At 29.4% G+C, this 20,315-nt stretch overlaps 1 protein-coding gene across 7 annotated transcripts in view; it reads right to left on the reverse strand.

The window, feature by feature from the left end:
* The window catches only part of LOC123010234 (protein sickie), a 146,572-nt gene that overhangs the window by 67,920 nt on the left and 58,337 nt on the right, over positions 1-20,315 (reverse strand). The gene's annotated exons all lie outside the window — the stretch shown is intronic.

Here is a 20,315-nt window from a genome sequence, read left to right on the forward strand (position 1 = left end):
GTTTTTGATAATAAAAAAAGTGCAAAATTATGTTGAAATTCCGACTTTCATGGCAAAAAATATCAAAACTGCAATTTTTTTTATTCGTACGTTAAATGTTTGTCAATACAATAAGAATTACAAAATTAGATCAAAATTCCAATTTTGATTTCAGTAAAATTGTGAAAATTCCATTTAATAAACTATAATAAATTGCATTGATTTTTAATTTTCATAATTACATGGCATTCAAATATTGAAATAAATACACAAATGTTTAGATAATTATCAAGAATTCTAAAAGATAAAATTTGTAATATGTCTCAAGCCCATTGTTTGCACAGCACACTGTCAAACATGCACAAAGCTTAATCCGAGTTGAAAATCAACCTGTTGCAATGCCAATTCACTGTCAGACTCAACAAACATTCAATATTAAGTTTAATGAAACTCGATCCGATAAAGTGGCAACCTTGGGGAATATCAATCTATAATAAATAAATATGGTAACATATCTCACACCCAGTTTTTAAGTGAGTTTATTTTTGTCTGTCTTCCCTTGCGGTAGATCAGTTTCTTAATTTATTATTGTTAAAAAGCGTGTGTTCATTCACTTGTGTTAAAACCCTGACGTCATTTCATTCATGTTAACTTTATTACGACGTTCATAAACAAACATTTCGATTTAGATAAGCCTAAACTAATAAACAATGAAGTATGGATTTTGTACGAAGTCTACTGCAAACTGCAACACGCTATTGCAGATAATTAAATCAGAATTTCGAATATTTCATTTCGTCTAGGTGTCTAAATCGATTAGAAACAGCTGCAGACTTTAATAAATTTTCAGACAATTGCTGAAACGTAAGAAAGAGTGTAGACACACCTAAAGACTCGGTTCTTGTACTTTATATTGGCTGTCATGTGTCAACTACTGCGACAAGCTCTTTATTGTAATTTATGGTCTACTTTACGTTGGTTAGTTTGATAAGAAACGGTTGGTAGTAATTGATTTTTGACATAAAACGTCAATTTTTTAACTCCCACTTTCACTCACTAGTTTTCTTTTTTGTAATAAACTACGAGAATGATATATCGTTTCTAAGTTTTTCAAGCAATAAATTTCTCGGAAAGGCGCAGAAAAAGTAATTTATGTAACACCGGTGAAATATGTAGTTATTGTAAATTATGGTAAATTAATTAAATATTCCACTCTTGTGGTCACTCAATAATCACGAAATAGTTTTTCATGTCTGAAAGAGTTGACAGCCAACATAACCAGTTTAGTGAGGACAGACGACTCACAAAAAGTCACTTTTTGGCTACTCCGTCTGATCTAGTGCATAAAAATTGAAATTTTAATTTTCTGCTTTAAACAATTGCCCAATTTTCAATACATGAAATTCTTAAATTTATGAAAAAAGTAAAACACTGTCAGATTTGGACAACTAATGCACTTCTCAGATTCAGAATTAACTCTTTTAACTTTTATTAAACTCAAAATCTCCACGTTAGGAATTAAAAAATCAAAACCGAAACAGAAATTAGAACGCTGAAACTCAAACACATCATTTTTAAAATTTTAAAGTCAAAATTTCGAATTTATAAATTTGAAATTTTCTATTTGTTAAATTTTCGTTTTGTCACAAAATCCTAACTTCAAAATTGACTAAATTTACAATTTCAAATTTGGTTTTTAGACATTTCGATTAAAAAAAATACACTCCTTTGTAAAATTATGTTTTTATTAAAAATAAGCTTTAAAAAATGTATTAAATAGTAAAAAATATTTTTTTCCGTCGGAAAAGCACATTTGCTTACACCTTGAGACTTATAAGGGGGCGGTTATAACATTACGACTAATTGCACAATTACTTTGCACAGTTGACCACCCCCAAAGCTTTTATAAATTTAAAAATCTTAAGGTGTAAGTAAATGTTCTTCTCTGGCAGAATTTTTTTTTTTTTACTTTTTAGTATTTACTTTTCTTAGTAAGAGCTTATTTTTAAAAAAACAATTTTTAAACATATTTTTTTCCTTTTTAGTCTTTAGTTATTGTTCTGTGAAATTATTTAAGTTTTAATTTTTTTGATAGGTACAGGAATTTTTAATTTCTTTTCGATTTTTGTTTTGGTTTTTATTTTTTCTTTGTTCGTATTTTAGATTTTTAGATATTTTTGATTTTTTGTTTTTGTTGATTTTTAAATTTTTTTGATCTTTGAACTTTTTAATTTTTGTTTTTCTTTTGTTTTAGAGATTCTTTTGATTTTTGTATTTTTCTCTCGAATACCACTCGTGTATTGGTTAAATCCGCAAATTTTTCCTCGTGATTGGCAAAAACGTGTAATTATGTAATTATTCATGACGTTTTTGACAATCACTCGAAAAAGTTTCCGGAAACAATCAATGCACTCGGAATATTATAAGTGAAAATAAAATAAATTTTTTTATTAATTGTTTTGTTTTTTGGATCTCAAACAAGTAATTTTTTAACTTTTAATCTCAATAATTTGAATTTGTGAGCTTCGAAAATATGATTTCTTGGTCTGTTTTTCTCGAATTCCCAATTTTTCCACTCCAAATTTAATTTACTAAATTTACAATTACACTTTTATTAAATTTGGTTTTTGGACATTTACAATTACTTCTATTTATACTGAAATAAATATTCCGATTCCCAAACAGACTTTTACAATATATTTTTAAATTATTTTCTTGTTTTTGAGTTCAGAATTGTAAATTTTAATTAAATTTCAAATTTACAAAATTGATGCTGAGTTATGAGTCCAACTTAGAACTTCAAATGGTTTTCGAACGTTAACAATTTATAACTTTTGAAATTGCTACTTAAAATCTTCATATACAGAATTCTCAAAGAAAACGTTTCGATTGTAATAATAAAAATTCAAGTTTTTAATAATAATAAGCGTTTTATTGGAGATTCATAACATACTCGTATAATAGAAAGTAATAGTGGTAGAAAGAAAAAACAAATTTTTCTTTTTATAATAATTACATTACAGTACTTAGTGTAATTTTGCAAGGTTGGTAGCAGGGTCAATGCCCTATGGTCAGCCGTCAAATTATATAACAATTTTATAATAATACAGGCTGTATTATAAAAAAACGCCCCAAAACATAATTTCATTACTTTTAACGACGTTATAATACTTTTTTGCTCAAAGTTAAACAGTTTTTCCTTATCAATCGTTTGCTTGTCTTAGATAAAATGAAAAAAATGTTTTATTCTTTCCACAGCCTAGGTACTTTATTTATTTAATTTTTAAATTGCCTAGAATTAATAGTTAGTGATAAATAATAGTATGTGAGCTTGTTGAAAGACAATTTAATGAGGAACCCAAAAATAATTAAATACAAGGTGATTCACGAGGAATAATGAGCTTGACCAAATTCTTGATGCAACCACCATTACTTTTCGCAAGTTGCTTTGCTACAAATGTAATGTTGGTTGCATCGAGAATTTGGTCAGGCTTATTATTCCTCGTGAATCACCCGGTATACAAAGTGTTACATTTAAAAATCTGAAATTAATTTCACTTCCGGTGAAACAGGAAGCAGCATTGATTGAGCATCTATGTCAAACAATAGATAACAAAAAACAGTTCAACTTTGTTCTCAGAAGTATTTTCAAATCTTTAAAAATAATGAAGTTATAGCTTGGGGCGGTGATTTATAATACAACCTGTATAACATTGAATTTTTTCTGTAACAAAATGCTCTAAAATAAGATTTTTGATATTTTGCTTAAAAACAAAACTCTGAAACTTCCCATACTTCACGTCAGTTTTGCGGTTGTGCCAACCTCCGCGGGTCATTGTTTGACATCGAACAGTGTATGTTTCATTTTTTAACGGCAACTAACGAGCCGAGTCGTGATCGTATTGTTGTACAGCAACGTATAAGGCATGGCTGGACGAACACTCCGTTTTCCATATTAGGCACGAATGCACCATCAGCAACCCCAGAAAGGGGCCAATGCACCAAACGACAAATCAACTTTTTCTCTCCAAGCTTTCGTCACACAATAAATCAAAATCATCACCAATTCACCCACCTGTATGTTATTTATTACATAATTTATGGATGAGTTGTATTTCGTTGGACACCTGAGTAACAAACAGTCAACTAAAGAGTAAGAAATTTCGTTTTGCAAGTCAAATCCTTGCTTTCAGCAGTCTGCTGACTCTATTATTGTGGATTTTCGTTCCAGACGCGGAATTGAATTTACAATTTTAGGGAAAACGCAACGTTTCCGATGTCAAGTTCAAAGTGATGTGATGCATTGTTTAGTCGCGTTTTGGACACACATAAACATAACTAAATCTCAAGAATGGGGGCGTTCCTTACTACTGAGACGATAAGGCCGTCACACGCTTACCACAAAGACAAATGTGAGATGTTATCTCGTGAAGATGACAAACATTACAATGATTACGAGACAAGTGTCTACTGGCTCGGGAAGGGAATGATTGTGGGTGGTTTATGTGGTAATCGTGAGGATATATAGGTTACGAAGATCTTGTTGCGTGTTTGAGGATCGTTGATTGTTTTGCTGATGGTCTTTTGTTGTGTAATTCAGGAGTAAGGAACTCCGTGGTGTCAATTCAAAACTGAAAATGAGGAGGTCAAAAACACATTTTTATATCAAATTATAGATTTAAACTTCTGCAATGCCAGATTTTAGGTAAAATGCCTTTTTGATTCTATTTAAGGCCCGTGGACGGGACCTAAAATTTAAACGTTTCAGATGAATTAGAGTTTGTGCACAAATTTTTTGCTTCTTAAAATCCTAAAACGCCAGTATTCGTCCTAAAACGACAAATATAACCTTTTTTGTCCTAAAGCCATAATTTTAATATTTTTTCAAATTTTTTAAACACAAATAATTTATTTAATTTTTTAACTTTATTTCGGGACTTTGACTTTCTGTCACTTTTTTTTCCTTTTCCGCTTCAAGTAAGTTGCAGCCGCAACCAAAAGTGAAATAAGTATGTAGGGTTCTTCTTGTTAGCTACGAAAGTAATACTTCCGTGCCCCGGACAAAAAACAAAATCGTCAATTTTTTTTAAACTTAGTTAAAATTTATAAAATTATAATTTAGTTGCCAGTGTGACCATAGAAAAGTCCCAAGCTATAGAAATAAGAATGAAACATTTTGTTACACAGGGTGAACCAATGAAAACGAGCCACCCCGAATATCTCAGAAGCTAAAAAGACTTTACAAAAACGCCGAAACAAAGTGGACATTTCTTGTCGTAATTTTTATAGCACCCCCAGTAACTCTGTAATCCCCACGCGCCCCAACTTTAAAAATTTAAATGGCACATCAAATGAAAGCTATTTTAACAAGCTTCTCAAGATTTTTTACAAAAATTGAATCAGATCATCCATTCATGAGATAGAAGATGTTCTAAAAAAACGAACCACCCTGGAAAAAAGTTGCAAAAAACCCCAAAACAGATTGTGTTTTTAAAAAAGAGACCCCCATTAATGCCCCCCACCTCGATTCCGTAATCTGAAATGACACCGACTCACTTAAAATGTTCTTTGAATCTTTTTTCTAAAGTTGAATGGGATTATCTCTATTCATAAGATATCCGCAAAAGGTAATGTTTCTAATTAGTAATTACTTCTAATAAAAACTATTAAAATAAATTACAAGAAACTTACTAATGTTGTTATAATTATTATTGGAGCTGTGACAAACTTATTTTTGTTTCTTTATTGGGTGATAAAAAAAGAGAATGTACCTAAAAAAATAGCAATATGTACACACTGACTGCTGAAAGATTATTTTTTTGCCGATATTTTATGAATATATAGAAATCAATTCATTTTAGATAGAAGCTTTTAAATAGCATTTTAAAAGTGTTTTCATTTTATGTGTCAAAAAAAGTACCCCCCCCAGAAACAAAATTGACCTGTTTCCGCGTTTTTGCAAAGTCTTGTTAGTTTCTGAGATATTCTGGGTGGCTCGTTTACCTTGTACCACCCTGTACCTGAAGCTATCACTACTTCTATCATCACTTCTCACAATGTTTTTTCTGTATGAAATAGTAAAACTTCTGACTCAAAATTTGTTAGAAGAGTTCAGTGGTAACACAGATCTCTTCTTTTTTTACACAGAAATCAAAAGTTTCTGACCAATTTTTCCTTAAAAAACGCAGTTGCAACGTTGTCAGTGTGACGATAGCTATAGCACGAGATTTTATGTCCCCGGATTGACTTTTCAAGAAGAAAGAAATTTTATTTTAATTTTACGTCAAAACTGCAGAGGAACTTTATTATTATTCTGACTCAGTGAAAGTAAATTTTTCTCTTAATTTTGGACAAAGCAAAAGAGTTTACACAAGTTAAATAACAAAAATTATAAAAAGTCCATAGAAAAATGAATGATTTTTCTTAACATTAAGTCAGAATCACTATTATAAGTCAGAATAATGATAAAGTTTTAATTACAGATTCGTTCGTTTCAAATTAAGCAAAAAATGTGATTCTTTTGAATTTTTGGCGTAAAATCAATGACACGTTTTTTTTTTACTTTTTCAAACTCAATCCGGTGACATATTAAATTTGATTTTTCATAAAACAAATATTATTATCTGAGATATTATAAATTAAAAAATATTTATTCTCTAGGATTTTATGACCTATTTTCTCATTATAATGTCCCATTTTATGTTTTTAATGTCCTTTTATTAGGACATTTTTTTGTATTCTTAACGTCTGAAAATCCATAAGCTGTTTATTATATTTCTTTTATTAGTTGTTAGTTATTTTTTGTCTAGACGCCTAATTAGTAAATAAATGGGGACTGACAGCATGCGAAATACGATAGGAAGAACATGCCAGGAGCAAGATAAGTGTCTTGGTGTTATTTTACAAATTCTAATTTTATTTTTATAAAAGCACAATATATGCGTGCAGTACTCTTTGTAATAAACTCATCTATTTCCTTTTTTGCTGGCGTCTAACCCGTCGTATATTTCAATCCGGTCGTTTATAATTTTTCACTGTTGATCCTCTGCAATAAACTTCCACGTAGTGGAAAAGTGAAATAGATGGTGTGCACTAAATTGCATTTGTTTGAAACAGTCTAAAAAAAACGTGAGGCAAGTGATAAATGTGTCGGCGTATGGTCGAGTGTTGCGGTGTGAAATAAGCCATATTTGTAAAGGCAGGCCTTTGCCCCTGGTTGATTACCACATTGGGAACCGACACCTCGCTTGTAATGAGCGTCCTGTGTTCGACCATAACGCTAATAACTTCCATTCATCAGCGTTGCAGCCAAAACTATTGCATTGTTGCAGGTTAATGTGGACACGGATCGAGTTATTAGTGGGAAAAAACGTGACTAGTTTAGATTTTATTACAAAAGGTGGTGAAGGTTTTCAGTTAGTTAACGTTGGTAAAAAACAATAAGAATAATTTTGCTCTCCAGCCCAGATATCGGAAGTCCGAAAATAAAAGTTAAAATTCCAGATTTTCTAAATTGGAATATTTAAGACTAGAAATTGGTAATTTTCAGAGTAGTAAAGTATCAATCTGATACAAATTTTTTTAGTTGTTTCTATTTTTTTATTTTTTTTTATTTCAACAAGAAAATCTGGATTCTAAGAAATTTCTGTTTTCTTAGTACATACAAGATGAAGAAGTTATATAAATTTTTTTCGATAAAAATTAAATAAAATGGAGATAGTTGTAATCCTTAAATCGTAGCCTTGGTAAAAAAGGCTTTATAGTTGCCATTTGAAATAGTTAAAAATTTTGGCAAAAATCAAAAACAACAATAAATTTCGAAAATTTTTATTTTTTGTAGTAATTTATGAATTACTTTTTTTAAAAATTAATAGTTTTGCAAAAAAACGTTTGGTTCCAAACTTTCTGTTCACCTGGTATAGGTATACCAGGTTTCATTAAATTTTGTCCGCTTCATAGTCTAAATTCCATGACCTTGACAAAGTATAACTGACTTTTTTGACTTTTGTTATAGTTGATTCTATAATTTTGAACACTAAAAAAAACAATTTTCAAAAGCTTTTTTTCATATTTTTCCACATTGCATTGAAAGTAAAAAAATCGGTTTATCGACGACATGTAAAAAAACATTTCTCAGAGTAGTTTTAAGCTCTTCAAATCATCTCAAGTAATAAATGAATTTGATTACTGTTCTTTACAAATTCAATCAGTGATAAACTTCATTATTGAGCCAATTTTCCGTTTTGTTTTATTTCTTGTATCTGTTGAATAAATTTCCGCATACGATTTCGATCTATTCTACCCAATTAACCTGCAAATGCTCAATTGAAACAAAAACCCGATAAAATCTCTCCTCACTCCATGTTTATTCCATTGTAACAATAAAACAAAGTCCTGGAGCCGTTAAAAGAACCTTCAATTGCTTTCTGGCTAATTTAACTCAAATTGCAAGGTCAAATTTGATGACGGTTCAACCACTTTGTCTAAATTATATTCGCCGAAACACATTCCAAACCACAACAGATTTCTGCGTAAAAATCTTGTTCCATGTAATTGATATTTTCATGTGGTGATAAAGAGATAAATGACGTTTGACCTCTTTTCTAATTAAAACTGCATTTGTCCATATTTAGCATTTATTGCACATTCGGTGTAGTATGAACACTTTAAATGACCTAAATGACTTCATGTTTACTACAAGTGTAAAAATTGAAAGCCATAAGGAGGCAAATCTCAATTAGTTGGTGCTGCAAGCATATGAGATCAACTTTTTAACACAGGTAATACGCGGATTGTAATTCTGGTATACAAAGCATTATTACACAAGTATATTAATTAACTAATCTGGAATTAAAGTCTCTGTCTATTGATGCATAAATCCACTTTGAAATTAGTATCTATTGTTCGATGCTTGTTAACATTTCCAGCTCCGTTGATTACATCCCTGAAAGCTTGTACCTGAATGAATTAATTTGTCAGCGACAGTATTATAACATCCAATTACAACAAAGGTATAAATTCCTTGTTTTATTTTTTAATTGTTAAGAAAACGCTGAACTTGGACGATTTACTCGAAAATGTTATTGTCACGGTTTTTAAATCTCGAAATGACTAGGAGTATAATTTATGAATTTGGAATACTTAAAATAATTACCTACTGCTTTTAGTTCGTTCACTTAAGCAAATGTCTACCTGCTTATCTAAAAAACGGTAATAAATGGAACCAAACAGTGACATCATATTTTAAAATCTGAAAGTTGAAGTTCGATGATTTTAAACAATGCCTAAAATTATGTGAAACGTTCAAATAGAAAAAAACTTGGATTTATTGGTCAGGTTGTCCCTATATTTGTCAAATAATAAAAAACAAATTGACAAAATTCAAAAATTACCAAATAATCTTAATAACCTAATAACAAAATTCTTGCTACGCTCTGTTGAAATTGCGGTTAGACAGTAGAATTTTGTACTTTATCACAGTTTTAATGTTTTAATACTAGCAAATACATTTTTCTTTGTTTGCAAATACAGGAGAAATTAATATTTCTTAATCTATTAGGATTGTTTTTGATGTGTAAATTTTAGACAAGTGCAAATTTTTTTTAAATTTTACATATAATTATTTTGAAGGCGTTAAATAAAAATAATTCCCATAGTTTTTACAGGTTTCTACTTTAAAAATATTGACATCATTTTTTACACTACAATTTATTATTAAGAGAAAGAGAAGAAAGCAGTTTCGATAAATATCTGTTTTTACACAAATTTTATAAATCATCACAATACTGTTTATCACAGTTTGACACAATATTTTTTCTACAAAATAAATAAAATGTCATAAAACCAGCTAGAAGTACACCCCAAGCTGTAATTTTTCTCCAATTTTTACCAAATTCCATTTTACGAAAATTTGGAATTACTCATATATTTATTATTTATTTTTATTTCGTTTTCTTAATTCTTTATTATGGTAATTTAACAAAACAACAAAAAAAAAGAATAAGAAAATTTCTAAAATCCTATTTAGTTAGGCTCTAAAAAATATTTTACTTCCTGCACATGTAAATAATACAATTCTATTCTTTATCATTTTTATTCTTTTTTTTTTTCGATCTACTTGCCTTTTTTATCTGTTTCTCGTGTCTTTCCTTATTCCCAAATTTCAAGACAAGTTACATTTTATTACATTTAACCCAAAAACAGAAAACTTAAAACAATTTACAAACGTGATAAACGCTTACTCTTCTGTTTTTTCAATCTCTTTTGCACATTTTTACCTATTTCTTTTTTTGCCTTATTTACAAATTACAAGACTAGTTTCTACCGCGCTCTTTTAAAATTATGGTTCGGATATATTGCCTAGTCAGTGGTAGAAAAATAAACCACCCTTTTAACAAAGCGGAGAAATTTACACCAATAACAGTAACTAAAAATACATAAACGTAATAAATTGCTTATACAGGCTGTTCCCGTTAAAATTTCCTAAACTATTATCCGCGTGTTAATTAAACAAAGAATTCATTTTTTATAGAATTTGACTTAGTTGAAACAGTTTTATACTGACGAAAAATAAGCCTCACAAGATATACAAAACTGCAAATAATCCTAATTATTTTTTAATAGTAGTTTCTCTATTTTGCGTTTAGAATAAGTCTATTAAAGCACCCAAATGACGTCATTTGAGTGCTTTAATAAGTCGTTGGCGTTAATTTAATTTTAGTCACGGACTTTCTTCTCTATTTATTTTCAAATGTCAAAATAAGAATTATTTTTATTTTTCACTGCCGGATAAAATTACTCCACATAAGTGTTGTCACCAACCGTCGCAAAATATCCTAGATTTAAAATTTTTGTCTTTTAATTTATAAAATGATATAAAGCGGCTAAATATAAAAAATAGTATACAACACTCGTTGCAGAAGGTTCTTCAAGCACTCATTTGTTCCTCAACTCGCTGCTACGTGGCTCGTTTTGGAATTTTGAATTCGTGTTTGAATAGATACTTTCTACAACTTGTATTTTAATATGCTATTAATCAAATTAAAAAACTGTTTGCTTTAGCCTTGTGTGATGTGTACCTGTATAACCACGCAATTTTGCATTTTACATAGATAACTTACTAATAATAGCTTAGTACGTAAAAATTTCAAGGTAAATAATTACTAAAAAACACTGCTGTGTATGTTTTTATAGTTTCAAAGTAATTTAGTACTAACAATCAATTGAAACTTTTCATCATCTTATAGTAGGATTCTTCGTGTAATGAATTTGTAGACAGTCGGACCAACGTCAGATTACACCAAAGAAGATTAATTCACCAAGGGAGTACAAGTGATCCTCACTTGTTAAACCGTCACTGAAACAAGACAAGGACGAAATTTCCCCAGACACCCACTAGCATTCTTTGATATGCGAAAAAACGTGGTTGAATTACTAAAACTACATCAAAATAAAGAAAAATTCAAACGCATTGCATGTAAACAGTTCCAAATCGGCTTGTATTAAAATTAATTGAATAAAATCGACTTTAATCAATTTGTCGCAGTTCGTGTCACTCTCTCCATGACGTTAATTGAAGTAGGAGCAACGTTTAATTGACTAATTACTGTTCATTAATGCTTGAGGGTTTTTATTATGATTTATGGTCGCATGACATGTAATCTAAACGAAAACTCTTTTTCGCCCACAAAAGACCGTTATTAAAAAAGTGATAAATAGAACAAGTTCGAAACTTGTGAAAAATTCAGCAAGTCATCTACAGTCAATTACATAAACTCCTCGTGCTTTATTTCTGGCGAGATTTTTTGTGCGCTACTCTTAAACTGCAATTAATTTTCCATTATTTAGGTTGCGGTGAGTTAGTTTGTCAGAAATAGAAATCAAAATTTTCTGCTTGGGATGATTTGGATGGAATCTCGGGTTTTATAGATAGTGATTTGGTTCTGGAATAAAACATCTAATTCAATAGTGTTTATTTTGTCTGTTAATTCAATTCAAAGAACCCATTTTGTAACAATTTTAATTCAAATTAAGTAATTGATAATTTAATAAATAATATGGGGAGTAAAATAGTGAGCTTTCAACAAAATAATTTATGGATTTATCACAATCATAAAATTAATTAGATTACATGATTAGAATTGAGATTTATGGAACAGAGAAGTTCATAAATATTCTTCTCTTATAGGTAATAATGTCGTTGTATTTAAAAAGAAATAATACCACAAAACTTTTTTTTTCTTTCTCAAAAATATTCTTTTATAGAAGAATTCTTTTAATTTTACCCGAATGTAAGTCATTAGGAACAATAGAAATCTTATGCAGGGTATGTCAGAACTCGCGCTCTAGAGAAAAATTTCAAATAAGATAAGATACCAGGAACATACAAAAAATGTTTAAAAAATTCTCTGTAAAAAAATTTTGACATTTAATTTTTGACATTTTTTATGTCTCCTTAATGATACTGATGATGTATATGTTTTTTTTATAATTATTTACTAAAAGTAAAAAAAAATTGCCAATAAAAGCCACACATCATAACATTAAACAGATTTACAATTTTAGGATACAGCTTGCTTTTTTCCTTTTCTAATAGCTTATAGCAAAAAAACTTGGAAAATTATTTTTCCAACAAAAATAAATACAGTCAAAGTGCAAAATTTAAACTCTCATAACTTCGAAATTTTTATAGATAGAGTTTTTTTAACATTTTTTTCATGTTCCTAGTATCCTACCTCACATGGCATTTTTCTCTGGAGCGCAAGTTTTGGTGCACATTGTATTTTCAAACATTAATAATTACATGGAAAAATGATTGTGATATCATCCGAATTCAAACAATTATGCAAATATAAGTAAATATAAATGCTATGAAGACTGAAACACTTCATCAAAGAGACGTTTTTGGAAACCTCTATCAATTTAAAGAATTTAAAAATTTTATTAAAACGAAAGCTTTTGAAAAAACAATTTTAATTTTTTCCATCTTCTTTCTTCCTTCACTAACTCGCTTATATTTATCTTTGTTTTTGTTAAATAAACTAAATATGAAATTGTTCTTCCTCATTGTTTTATTTTATTCTCTTTTCTTTTTGTTTTTTTCCAATTGTTTTCTCTTATTTTTGAATTATTATTTTTTCATTTTTCTTAAAATATTTTTGGTGTAAGCAGTGGTAAGACAGGTCTTAACCGACCAGCCCTTGGCCGGTGGAAGAAAGTTTTGACAACAGATAAAGTTTATAATTTTTTTAACATAAATTGTAACATTTTTAATAACTATTTTTATACATTTATAAAATGCATAAACATATTTTTGTAAAACAACAAATAAAAAACCGTTTTTAATTAGGAATAAAATTATGTATTAGTATCATAATCTCAAAAGTTTAAACCATTAATTAAATTAATTTTCTTTTTGGCATCGCTCCTTTACAACCTTTAAACATTTATTAATTTATTTCCAACAAAACTGGTAGTTTACTCCAAAAAAATCTTTAATTCTTGTAAGTCAAACATTTTTTTAATAAAAAAGTGAGGGGTTTACAAAAAAAAATTTGCACAGCAACAATTCTTGTAATAAACTCGTCCAAAAAAAAATTGTGGTAGGTTTATATTTAAAAAAAGTTACTAAATTCTGTTAGTTATCTTTAACATTCTTGTTCAATTTTCCTTACTTTGAGTTTGTTGTTTTTTTTTTTTACATTATTTGCAACTATTTGTTTTTTTATTGTTGTTTTTCAGAATTTTTTCAAAAATCAAAACAGGGCTCGGGACAAATTCTATATTTTAATAATCCAATTTTTGCTCCTTGTCAACCTAAATTACCAAATCCGTGTTGCAATATCATCTCACATTTTCCGCCTGCCTCTCATAAATAATCCTATCGCTGCATCGTTTTGACAAACGACTGCAATTTTCGCATACGGTTCTGCATACGCGAAATTTGTAATCACCATTACCAAAACAACTTTCTGTTTACGGTCAGTTTTGACCAAAAAAGGCGAAAACACGAGAGCCGTTCAACACTTGACGTTAAAATATTGCCTACAATCGAGATGCATGGAGCCAGTTGCTCGTTCAATAAAACACTCGCTAATTGCACGATGGGGTAACTTTGACGACCTAAATAATGCATTTTTTTTTCACTGAAAACACTGGTACGACCGTAAAGAATAAACGTTGGGAAATTTAGATAAAAAGTCGTAAAATTTCTATTGGGTCATCGTAAAATTCATGGGAAATTGAAAATTAATCGGGACATCAAATTCTTTTCATGGATTTTATACCAGGAGGGAAAATCTGGCTACGCAATAAAATTGACAGTTATTGTTTCGAGTTTATGATATTTGCATGTGATCGCTGCTGCCTAAAACTTCTATTGGATAATACGCCCGAATATAAAGCGTTATATCTGATTTCCGCACAGGAAAAAACATTTTCCGACTCGAATTTCTCAGTAAAATAATAACGATAATGTAAATTAAAAAATTAGTTTTCATAAAAAATCCAAGTCATAAAAACCTGGTCATATCACAATTATGGATTATTTTATTAACAAATTTGACACTGAGATTTATGACAATATGGTGTTAATTATGGGCGGATTATCTTCCCTTTATCAACGTGACAAAATAATAATGAATTAAAGTTGGGGTAAAACTTGATCAGAAAATAAATTTTGACCCATTAGCATTTTTCCGACACGCACCTTGAAACCTAAACAAAATTTAAATAATTGACACAAATGATTGATCATCTGTTTGAAAAGTGTAGTTCTAAAATTGGTTTCTTTGACTCACTAATGAAATAATAGGCAATTAGTTACATAATGATGTTATACTGGGTGTGGTGCACCGCAAGACATTATCTTTGGTCCTCTATTGTATAAATAAAATCAGGAAAGACCTGGAAAACTTATTAATAACTTTGACAGGAAGCACATGTCCTACTTTTTATCACTAATTAGTCTATTTTACAATTTATTGCATCATAATTTTGGCACGAAACAATCAAATTTTATCGCATCAAGTCGAAAATAGTGCAGTCATTGACTTCAGATGCAATTTTACCACTGTTTTGGTACCTCCAAACGTGGAAGATGACTATTATTAGAAAACACACTCTCGAAATTGCTTCTGTGTTCACAAATGTCGTAAAGGGTTACGATTGATGTGGCAACCTGTGGTGCAGTATAGCTACAAGTGAATAGAAGTGAAATTGCAGCTTGTATTATTACAATCAGAGATGCTTTAAATTTTATAGCTGGCGTTCAGCTGGGACACAAAAGTTTAATAAAAGACGAAGTGAATTATGACAAAAATTCTTTCGTAGTGTTGTAAAAACATCAATTTTGTGTAAAAAACATGAAAAAATGGTCTATTACACAACAAGCCGGTCACAAAATATTTTTCTCTAATGCATACAAAGTTATTCAACCTGATATGCAGCCAGCATAAAAGAAATTCTCGAAAAAATGTCGTACAGACTTCAAAATATTGAGCTTTAAAACTACCACCAACAAGAAAAAAGATGAAAACATAGGATAGAATGGAATTTTAAGGAAAAACATTAAATTCAATAAAATGTCAGTGCAAAGTTTTCAAAAAATTTCAAAATATGAAGTTGCAAAAAAATATCAAAAACACCAGCTTACAAAAATTCTAAACGATTGCAACAAAACAAAAAAGGATTTTAGAAATTTAAAAAAAAGTCACACCAACTTAAAAAAATTCTCCAGACTTCCAAGAAAAAATAGAACAAAAGAGGAAAATATTGGCTTAAATTCTATAAGCTTGCAACTAAGCATGACAAAATTCTAAGAAAGACATTTTCAAATTAAAAAAAGTTTCATTAGAGACTAAATTAAAATATTGAACTACAAAAGATAATTAGAAAACTCAAAAACTATCTAGAAGTAACAACTGAAAAAAATTCTAGACCTGATGCAATAAACTAAAAAAATTCTAAAAAATTCTCAAATAAAAAAAATGTCAGCAGAAACTTTTCAAATATCGAACTGCAAAAGATAGTTAAGAAAACTAAGAAACTTCTATAGACTATAGACAAGAAAACACAAAAGAAAAAAAAAATATTGAATTGAAAAAAATCAGTAGAATTTCGAAACATTGTTTAAAAATTTTAAGGAAGATATTTTTAAATTTAATAAAATATCACTAGATAGGCCTTGTCTAAATGCAGAGTTTGTTGCACATTTATTCTTCGACTCACGACAACAAACCCCGATAGCCAAGTATAGACCGAACGTGTAAGAATGACCATTTAAAACATTATATATATGGTGATCTTGGCAAAATAACTGTAATTGAAAATTAATTGCATATACCATGCTAAAGATTAATTTAGCATGAAGCCATAACCCGCAATTGTGTAGTAAATTTCAATTGACCGATTACCTTATTACTGTACTTGCCACCAAATTCTCTTCAAAATCGGTGTTCAAAAACCGGTTGGCAGTGATTTATGGAAAAATATCACGTTTCATATTCTCCGTAAGAATGGGTGTGCAACTGCATTGATAATAAATACACAACAATGGGTTATTTATTTTTCTATATTCAGTGTAATTATAGATTGGATCAATTCTTTCAGAAAATGAAAGTTCTGTTGTACCATTTAGAGACTATTAACAAGAAAAATTGCATTGTGAAATGGAATGTTGAATTAATTAGCCATTTTGTAGGAAATATCAATTGATAAATATGATATCTTGAAAAAAAAATGTTTACTGAGTTTCCAATAAGGAAACAATTTTTGCTCGCTTTAGGTTACTCTCGGTTGAAAATTCTGGATGCGCTCAAGTGAGAAGGTCAAGATGTAACCTTCTGAACACATATTGATGAGGATTATTTTTTGGTTGTCGGAGAGTGCATTTTCTCATGCCTACATATGCCGTAATCGTAATCTTATGATTTATGATTGCCATATGTAAAAAGCTTCATTATGAGACCACCAGTTGGCAAATTGATAAAGATGTTACAAGATTTTTTGTACTCATATTCATATTATTTCTTTAGCAATAAACGATATATCAAATAAAAAAATCACATCAAATTGGATTCCAAAAGCTAACAATTTTTTTTACTTTTTATTGGCCTTTTGGGTCAATTTTTCTGCAATGTAAATTTGAAAAAGATGTTTTGAAAAGTGCGGATAAAAAATTGACACTCCCGGTAAAATTTCTTTTATCCGTAAACGTCAGTAAAGTGACTTTTGTTGTGACTTAAATGTCACAAGTAAAAGTTTAATCTTTCAGGCATGGAGTAAAAATTCTGCTTTTACGCTTAAAAGCATTTTTACTTTTATCATGGCATTCACCAATATTGTCTTTTTCGCTGCTTGGCACGTTGTAGAAGACATTTTGCACTACTAACTGCACTAGTCATCCACTAGTTGAACGCGTGATGTTTGTTTATAAGCGTTGTTATGATTTCACTACTTGCAAAGCGTCCTAAATATTTTGTTCATTTACTTGCTAATTACTCTTGGTTTCAATTCGTTTGGGGACAAAATAGTATACAGGGTGCGCCAGAACTCGCGCCCCAGAAAAAAATTTCAAGTAAGGTAAGATACCAGGAACATGAAAAAAATGTTTAAAAAATTCTATCTGTCAAAAATTTTTGACATTTGACATTTTTTTATATCTATTTAATGATACTGATGATCTTGTATATGTTTTTTTTACAATTATTTAGTAAAGGGACAAAAATAATTTTGCCAATAAAAGCCACAAATAACATTGAACAGAGTTACCATTTAGGATACAGCTTCCTTGTTTCCACTTTTAATAGCCTATAGCAAAAAAAACTTGGAAAATTATTTTTCCAACAGAAATAAATAAAGTCAAAGTGCAAACTTTAAACCCTCATAACTTCGAAATTTTTATAGATAAAATTTTTTTAACATTTTTTCCATGTTCCTGGTATCCCACTTTATATGGTATTTTTCTCTGGGGCACCCTGTATATTATTCGCAATAAAAGTGAATTAATGTGGCAAAGCTGAAAGTTTATTTTTCCGAACGTAGTGAGGCAAATAATTCAGCTGAGCCACATAAAATCACTTTTGCTTCTAATAACATAATATACTATTTTTATGTTCTATAAATTTTTATTCCTCTGTTATTTGTTATTTCTTTCTACATTTATGACATTTCTTTAATGTAAAAGTGACTTATTTATTATCATTGTTATGAATTTAAAAAAAAACACGCCTAAAAATGACTTGAAAATAGAATTTACCAAAAATGAACTCGTCACGACTTGAAGTGGACCATAAAATGTTAACTGCTTATTAATATTAAGACACTATGACATCATTCTTGTCCCAACTTTCTTTGAATGCCTTTTGTCATAATAATTTACAAAGTTTATGTCAATTTCGACTTATTCTCGTTTAAGGAAGTATCTTAAACTAATGCCTACTGCCTGTAAAAGTCAATTTTGTATTTGTTTCAGTGGAAAAATATTTTTGCAAGGAATTCCCGTATCCCAAAAAAGCGAAACACATCGCTTGGGAGAAAATGAAACAAAAATGATGAGTCACACTATTTGCATAAAATAACAAAGAGATGAACGGTGAGAAAAATTGAAGTAACATATTGACCCAAACACTTTCGCACCGTTAACTATTTTCCTTTTAGTAAATAACTGTTCCTAGTTACGAGTTGAAAGTTTAAATTTAGCATGAGATGATGCAAGTGCATTAAATTGGCAGAAATAAATAACCAAATTATCTGTCTGTCTTGTTACAACATGATGTAATCATTGAAATAACAACAACAAACTTTTGATTTATTTCATGAGTTTAGTGGTACTGAAAGTGAAAAACTTTCATCCAGTTGCGTGTCTCTTTAAGCAATTCTTGTAATAAAAAATAATTGATTCGTTTTGTGATTATTTTCATGTAAAAGCTTGTTAAAATTGGTGATATAGTGGGTCAACAATAATGAGAATGGTAACGGTATTCAGTCGTGAAGATTGGGAGCTGATAAATGAAGATTTTAGTGTTAGTTTCAACTTTATATCAAGTAGAATTAAATTCAAATTACGAGTATTCTAATAGCAACAGTAATTTATCGCTAGGAGTCAAGGACAATGACTAGAAAAAAATAGCGTTGAAAATTACTTCTGGGAAGTACAAGATAGTAAACAAAAACAATTTTTTTATTATTTAATTTCCTTTTTGAAAAATTACCAATCAAACACGTCAACATTCCGTTATCTTGCAAGACAGCAAAAATATTCTAATTTATCATACCTACTACGTGCTCTGTCGAAAACCGCAAAATCCGCCAAGGAGATATTGTTAAAATGACTAATAATTACATATCACAAAGATACGAATTACTTCATCGTTCCATTTCATAAATTTCGATTTTTAAGACAAAGACAAAGCTTGTGCAAGTTTTGATTTTGGACCTAGTGGAATGTTTATCGCTTCAGGTGGTTACATTGTTTTCATTTTAGATAAAATTTTTGTATTTAAATAAGGACATAAATCATGGTTAATACAAACGAAGAAATTTTTATTGTTAGGTTTTGTAGGTCGGGACTTGGACTAGGTTTATTGGGTTTGGTATTATCAATATTTGAGTAACGATAAGTAAGCCTTTATTTGCAAGTGATAACAAGACGATATCTCTTGTAGTATGCAAAAAGATTCAAAATCATTAAAATCAAATGTATTATTTAAGACAAAAAAACACCCTTTCTATGTCATACCTACATCATTCATATCAGGTGAATAAAAAGTATGGAACCAAGCGTTTTTTTATAATAGAAAAAAGAGAACTTTGTTTAGATCTTTTTTTTTGTTTTCTTACTGAGCAAATTATTCGAGATACTGGAATCGTCCTGCATATAAAAAAAATGAAGTAAAACAAAATGTATTGTTTGTTTAAGACACAGGGCGAAATAACATAACTTTCAAGTTCAAAACTTTCTAAATTGTGTACATAATAAAAATAATATAAAAAATACATAATATCCTGTTTTTTTTAATTTGTAATCGTATTTGGCGTTATAATGTATCTAAGTCCTTTTTGAATCATCCTATACATAGCGTGATTTTAAAAAAACGGTAGCCGCTGTAGAATTTTTATTCATGACCCGATTTCAAAAATTAATTAAAAGGATTTTGATATAATATAAGCGGACAAAGGTCATAGTGTATTTTGGGCCATATTCAACTTTCCAATTTTAAATAGAAACTAAAATGTTTTTTCATAATTCATTTCATAATTTGGAAGATATTAGTTTTCTTGATACAGACATGTGTAAGATGTTACACTTTACTAAAAATTATTTAAAAAAAATATAT

Source organism: Tribolium madens, unplaced genomic scaffold (assembly GCF_015345945.1).
Source record: "Tribolium madens isolate multiple individuals breed KSU strain unplaced genomic scaffold, Tmad_KSU_1.1 Scaffold_7;HRSCAF=85;Tcas5.2_LG10, whole genome shotgun sequence".
Taxonomy (NCBI): Eukaryota; Metazoa; Arthropoda; class Insecta; order Coleoptera; family Tenebrionidae; genus Tribolium; species Tribolium madens.